This window comes from Protopterus annectens, unplaced genomic scaffold (assembly GCF_019279795.1).
Source record: "Protopterus annectens isolate FY-2018-M unplaced genomic scaffold, PAN1.0 ctg69411_obj.part0, whole genome shotgun sequence".
In the NCBI taxonomy this organism is placed as follows: Eukaryota; Metazoa; Chordata; order Ceratodontiformes; family Protopteridae; genus Protopterus; species Protopterus annectens.
In genome coordinates this window covers 1-7263 of record NW_025057121.1, presented here as the reverse complement: position 1 = coordinate 7263, position 7263 = coordinate 1, and the positions used below count along the sequence as shown (strand labels likewise).

At 43.6% G+C, this 7263-nt stretch overlaps 2 pseudogenes; both read left to right on the top strand.

Annotated features, from left to right (window-relative positions):
* Positions 1-2092: 2092 nt before the first annotated feature.
* LOC122792109 lies at positions 2093-2757 on the top strand (annotated as a pseudogene).
* A 2562-nt stretch (positions 2758-5319) lies between these two features.
* LOC122792108 lies at positions 5320-5749 on the top strand (annotated as a pseudogene).
* Positions 5750-7263: the final 1514 nt, after the last annotated feature.

Genomic DNA, 7263 nt, shown 5'->3' with positions numbered 1-7263 from the left:
TGTCCTAATTTCAATGTGGAACTTTGAGGAACCACGAACTTTAAGACAGCAAATGTAGGTACATTCCTCATTATGAGGTACGCTTGAGAAGTATGCCCTCAAGCAACCAGCAAATCATTCTACAACAACGCAGAGGAATGTTTTAGGTTTACAAGAGGAAAGCAAAATAAAAAAAAATGCCTTCGTCTCTTTCTAGATCATATTCCCATTCGATTTTAGGTCCTTGACTAGCTCCAAAATAAAATGTTTTCCTCGACAACCCCCCCCCGAGTGTGACCATGTTTGCAGAAGCACTTAACTTGGACCACCATGAAATGTTTCACCTAAAGAAACCCTTCAGCAGTCGTCCTTTTCTGCTCGAGCACTTGACTGACACCAAAGTGAAACGTTTCACCCACGAACCTTTCAGTATGATATCCATGTGTGCACAGACAGTAAATTGACTCCATAATGAAATGTTTCCACAAAGACCCCTTCGGTAGTGTACCTATGCCTGAACCAGCACTTAACTGTCTCAAAAATGTAACATTTACCCAACGACCTCTTCATCTATTATTTTTTTGCACAAGTATTTGACCGACTCCAAAATTATTTTTTTTCCCAACTAAGGGGGTATATTCTTTTCTGCACAATCACTTAGAAGCGAAAATGAAGAATTTCCTCAAAGACCCTCGGTAGTATATCGGTTTCTGTTCAAGTACCGACCGCCCATATGAAACGTTTCTCCACCGACCCCTTCAGTAGTTTGCCATGTCTGCACAAGTGCTTCACTGACATCAGTCTGCACAAGCTAGCTTTGGTGTATGCACATACACGGTGTAGTGAAAAAGACCTAAAAGTAAAAGCCTTAGAATGATAGTATGGGGGCGAAAAAGAAGGGTTGAACACCTCGTGGTATAAACAACAGTCGTGTTGGGAAGAGACGGTCATAACAGAATGGAGTACTTATATGGAGGACTCTTTATTTTTCAGTCGATCGTCAGGTTTCCTTTCATCTTCTCTTGACAAGTGAATCGCCAGAAATTTGTGAGCCAAAGAAACTGTCCTACCACCGCAAGCTTCCCTTATCAGATCCATCATTGACTACATCGCCCGTTTACTAGGTACAGATCCAAACATATCGCTCGTGGTAAAACCCCATAAATTTCTAAATAACAACATTAAGCGTTTTAAATCCTGTAGCTAACCTGGAAGGCTAGCACGACTCACATTGTACTCAATAGCCTGTCCTCTGCTCTGATTTGGCAAATGTTTAGTCCTATGTGAATCCTTACTTCTTTCGAAAACCAGTGGTGCTCATACCTCTGTAGTTCTTGGCACAATAAGTCTGGACTCGGTCTAAAATAATGGTGAGTCGGGGAGCAAAGGAGCGAAAGAAAGTAATAGATTTTGAACACTGCTATTTTAAACTTAGAAAATTGGTAGAATGGCCAGGTCTGTGTTGGCTAGCGTTTTGTGAAGGATTTCTTGAAGTCTTTAACATACATGTACTCCAAAATGAGCCTTAGAAAGTCACGAATCCCCAAGAAGTCAGAAGATTAAAAACACGTTTCCCTTAATAAAGAGGGGTCGTTGTGAGCTGTTCTATGACTAGCTGTTATTTTTGCAGATTTTTCGCTAATGGAGAAGGAAACTTAAACGAGTGCATTACTCCTGTAATCTGTGGATGAGCAACGATGCACCACTGCTAGGCATGGACATTTTCTTTTCTAGAAAAGGATTGCATTTACAAGCAAATAAATGCAGAAGGAGAGACCGACGCAAAATCAGACAGCGTTCTGCATGGTTGAGTCACTTTTTTAAGGAGCAAGTACAAGGCGTGGGTCACACACCTATTGTCTTTGGTGGTGTATTATGTTCTTTGCTTGTTTCATTCTAAATGTTGACGGTGCATGCTGTAATTTATAATTTTTGTTTTATTCTCTCTGACAAAGAAACACTGATTAGGGGAGCCTTCAGACAGACAGACAGTGTTCCTGTAAATCCGGATTGGCTACAAATCTGCCCAATGAAGAGCCTCAGTCAAGTTGACCCCGCCCACTTCCTTATGGGTATAAAACACCGCATTCTTTTTAACCGGAGTCATTTCAAGAGTTTTATTTTTTAGTTGTATCGTTTGTGTGTTGACAAGTATGGCTGATACCGAGACCGCGCCAGCAGTTGCCCCTACCAAGCCTTCTAAGAAGAAGGTGGCAGCTTCGAAAAACAAACCGGCAGGTCCCAGCATGTCTGATCTGACCGTGAAGGCTGTGGGCGCCTCCAAAGAACGGCACGGGCTGTCCCTCCCTGCACTCAAGAAGGCTCTCAAGGCTGCGGGCTACGATGTGGAGAAGAACAACGCCCGCCTCTTGTTGTCACTCAGGAGTCTGGTCAGCAAAGGGAAGCTGCTGCAGCACAAGGGTTCCTACAAGCTCAACAAGAAGGAGGCACCCAAGAAGGAAAAAACGGCTAAAGAAGCCCGTTGCTAAAGCCAAGACACCCGGGACTGCTAAGAAATCCAAGAAGACAGCAGCAGCCGGCAGCAAAAAGAAGGCGCCAAAGAAAGCCAAGAAACCAGCAGCGGCTAAAAAGACAGCCAAGAGTCCTAAGAAGGTCAAATCTGCTAAACCGAAGGCAGCCAAGAGTCCAGCGAAAAAGCCAGTCAAACCCAAAGCTCTGAAACCCAAGAGTGCACCCAAAGCAAAGAAGACAGCATCGAAAGCTAAGAAGTAAAGCTGTTTAGCGGTGCAATCCCCAAAGGCTCTTTTAAGAGCCACTGCAGTTTATCAAGAAAGGCTGACATCTGTTCTGTACCTGTAATTTGCAGTACCGGTTTTCCCACTTCATTTCTACATTATGGTAGATGCTTACTGGCTTTAGAATTGTTTTCTGTCTAATCAACAAGTTAATAGTGAGCTACGTCTACATATTTTTCAACCACCTTTATTGCATTCTATCACTTGTGACATAGGCAAATTTACATTCATATAAAAGTACTCCGCCTATGGCAACTTAACAAGCATTACACTTTGCATATATCGCTACATCTTTTTATGCGGCTTTCATCATCATTCTCTTTCGGCTTTTCCCGTTAGGGGTCGCCACAGCGGATCATCTCTTTCCATTTCTTCCTATCCTCTGCATCTTGCTCTGTCACACCAACCGCCTGCATGTCCTCTCTCACCACGTCCATAAACCTTATCTTAGGCCTTCCTCTATTCCTCTTACCTGGCAGCTCCATCCTTAGCATCTTTTTCCCAATATACCCATCATCCCTCCTCAGCACATGTCCAAACCAACGCAATCTCGTCTCTCTTGCTTTGTCTCCAAACTGTCCAACATGAGCTGACCCTCTAATATACCGATTCCTAATCCTATCCATCCTAGTCACACCGATTGCAAATCTTAACATCTTTAACTCTGCTACATCCAGCTCTGACTCCTGCCTTTTTGTCAATGCCACTGTCTCCAACCCATATAACATAGCTGGTCTCACTACACTCTTGTAGACCTTCCCTTTCACTCTTACGGATACCCGTCTGTCACAAATCACTCCTGACACTCTTCTCCACCCATTCCACCCTGCCTGTACTCTCTTCTTCACCTCTCTTCCACATTCACCATTACTCTGAACTGTTGATCCCAAGTACTTAAACTCGTCCACCTTTACCAACTCTACTCCTGCATCCTCACCATTCCTCTACCCTCCCTCTCATTTACACACATATATTCTGTCTTAGCCCTGCTGACCCTCATTCCTCTGCTCTCTAGAGCATATCTCCACCTCTCCAGAGTCTCCTCAACCTGATTCCTACTCTCACTACAGATCACAATGTCATCTGCAAACATCATAGTCCACGGGCCTCCTGTCTGATCTCATCTGTCAACCTGTCCATCACCACTGCAAATAAGAAAGGACTCAGAGCTGATCCTTGATGTAATTCCACCTCCACCTTAAACGGATCTGTCACTCCCACTGCAGTCCTCACCACTGTCACACTACCCTCGTACATATCCTGTACCACTCTTACGTACTTCTCTGCCACTCCCGACTTCCTCATACAATACCACAACTCTTCTCTAGGCACCCTGTCATATGCTTTCTCCAAGTCTACAAAGACGCAATGCAACTCCTTCTGACCTTCTCTGTATTTCTCCATCAACACTCTCAGAGCAAACATTGCATCTGTAGTGCTCTTTCCTGGCATGAAACCATACTGCTGATCACTAATCATCACCTCCCTTCTTAACCTTGCTTCCACTACTCTTTCCCATAACTTCAAGCTGTGACTAATCATTTTATTTTAATCTTTTTATGCGGCTTTATTGCAGATTATTCTCTTTCGCACTCATCTTTTGACCCTAGCAAAATGAATGCTTGTAATGCACTACATTAAGATGATGACATACTAAACAGGTGTGCCCACTGCTACAGCAGGATTGTCTCGACATTCATCTGCTACTCTGTAATTAGACTGGAGTAAAACTGGGTTCGGATGATCAATGGTGCCAGACAGAATGCCCAGTAATCATCTATGGGACCTCTGTGCCTTTAGTTGAACTTGCTTTTTCGGTGGTTAGATTACCGAAGTCAAGTTTGGAAGAGGGGCAATATTTAGCAGGTGTTTCGGTAAACATCTTCCACCGTGTGTCTGATGCCGTTCGTTAATTAATCCTCATAGCTGCGCACTTCATTTTAGTGTATCCAACAATCATCTCCGCCCGCGTACAGTCAAACCGTGCTAGGACTGGCTCATCCACTTCATCGTTTCTCTACAGCTGGCTGCTCTAGTTTGTGAGCCTTTTCTCATTGCTCTAGCCTTCTGTATATCCCTTGGAATGGCGTTGAAATAAAATGTCAGGTTATTAGAACTGCTTTGAAACAAAACACATAGACGTATATATATCAAAAATAAGACTAAACAGGAACATATATACATATACTTTTCCGACTTTACTGAATATGAAGAACTTAATTACGTCATATGGAACATCAAGTGGCAACAGTCAAGAAAGGTGAAGAAAGGAAATGTTATTTTGCTAGCGTGCCTTGAATTCAGCAACATGTGTTGCGCAACTGTGAACGATTGTAAAATGAACACTTCACTTCAGGGTCTGTGCTGTACGTGACATAGAACTTTGAGTGAGTGGTGTTGTCCAAGTATTTGAAGGGGCTGAAAGGTGAAATCTGTAGGGCTAGGGATTGCTTTCAACGAATCAAACAGTAGGGGTGGGAAAGATACCAAACCAATCAGTAATTAGAGGTGTGTCACCAACTGCCTATAAAAAGGGTCACCGAGAGAAAAGTTGCACTTGTTTTAAATTCGCTTAGGAAGACCGACTGTTGCTACCGTTATGGCTCGAACAAAGCAGACCGCTAGGAAGTCTACCGGTGGAAAGGCTCCTCAGAACAACTTGCTACAAAGGCTGCCCAAAAGTGCTCCGGCTACTGGAGCCTCATCGTTACGACCTGGCACTGTTGCTCTTGAGAAATCCGTCGATATCAGAAGTCCACCGAATTACTTATTTGCAAGCTTCCTTTCCAGCGACTTGTTCGAGAGATCGCACAGGATTTCAAGACGGATCTTCGTTTCCAGAGTTCTGCAGTCATGGCTTTGCAGGAGGCAAGCGAGGCTTATCTTGTAGGCCTCTTTGAAGATACCAACCTCTGCGCCATTCACGCTAAGAGGGTAACTATCATGCCCAAAGATATTCAGCTAGCAAGGCGCATTCGAGGAGAACGAGCTTAACCTATACACGACCAGTGAAGGCAAAGGCACGTTTAAGAGCCACACTTTTTCTACAAAGGGTCTTTTCATCTGCTCTCCAAGAACCGTTCACTTTCTTAGGCTTTTCAAAATACATTTTTCGTTAGCAGATGACTGCAACCTTTGGCAACCCTCTTTCTTCTTTGGTATCTATTCCATGCTTGGCCGCTCATCTACACCGACCTCGACACCCGACACCCTCTATTGGTGCAACACCAGATGTTTTCATCCCTAGACTAACGCTTTCGATGTACACATGTGCACTAGCTCTATTGCCTTGCGTGACGCAAGACACCTCGCCTCTTGGCAGTCTAGTCTTGGCGACTATAGTGGTACAGCTTTGAGTCAGTGCTTGTACCATCCATCCTTGAGCTCTTGTGTCCTTTAATAGGGTATCTGACTGGTGCAGCTGCCGCATGTGTCCCAAAGGGAGCATTATTACTTAACAGCTCCTGCAGCATTGACATTGACTCTAGTGCTAAGCCCGATCCTTTTGTTTTTTATAAGCTGCACATTACAGAAGGATTTGTCTGGGAAAAATACCTTGCTCTAGATAGGGGGATTCAAGGACTACTTGCAAAGGCTTACTGTTAATAGTGAAGCTAACTAAACCAGAACACATTTACTTATCGAAATGGCTGTGGCAAAAGCTGGAGCGCTTGTCAGTTTTTTTGGCTGTTACAAAAATGGCAACCCTAGTGTCGCCAAGTCGGCACAGGCACTTAACTGTCATCACAATGAAACTGTTCCTCCAACGACATCTCTGCAGGAACATTTCCCCTACGACCTTCTCATCGGTATATTCTTTTCTGCACAATCGCTTAGATGCCAACTTGAAGCATTTCCCTCGAAGACCTCTTCAATAGTATGTTCGTCTCTGACCCGAAATGAAACGTTTCTCCGCCGACCCCTGCAGTAGTTTGACACGAATGCGCGAGCGCTTCATTGACATGAGGATCGAACACTACCACTTCAGCAGTTTAAGTCTGCACAGGCAAGAGCTGGTATATACACACACTCCGTGTAAAGAAAACGGTCCAAAGTTAAAAGCTACAAAAAAAAAAAAATAAATAATAATAATAAAAAAAAAAATGCGGTAGTGATCGTCGGAAAAAAAGCTGGGCACACTTCATATGTTATAAACGACCGTCACTTTGGGGAAAAAAGACTGTTGCAAGATTTTAAATACTGCTATTTTAAAGTTAGAGAACTGGTAGAATAGCACGGTCTGTGTTAACCTGCATTTTCCGATGTATTTGACATCGGCTTTACATTTCTTGTGGAAAAAAGGGGACCGTTCAGATCTTTCCAATTGGAGGCCCATCTCACTTTGCAATGGTGACTATAAATTGTTCACTAAAGTTCTGCAATTGCGTCTTAAGGCGCAGCTACATCATATATTGCCTGCAGGTTGTTTTGGTATCTCTGAAAAGCCGATCTGGGACCTATTGCTACTTTTTAAGTGTGTGACTAAGGATATCATGATGTTTGGGACTTTAAAGGATCACATTCGGCC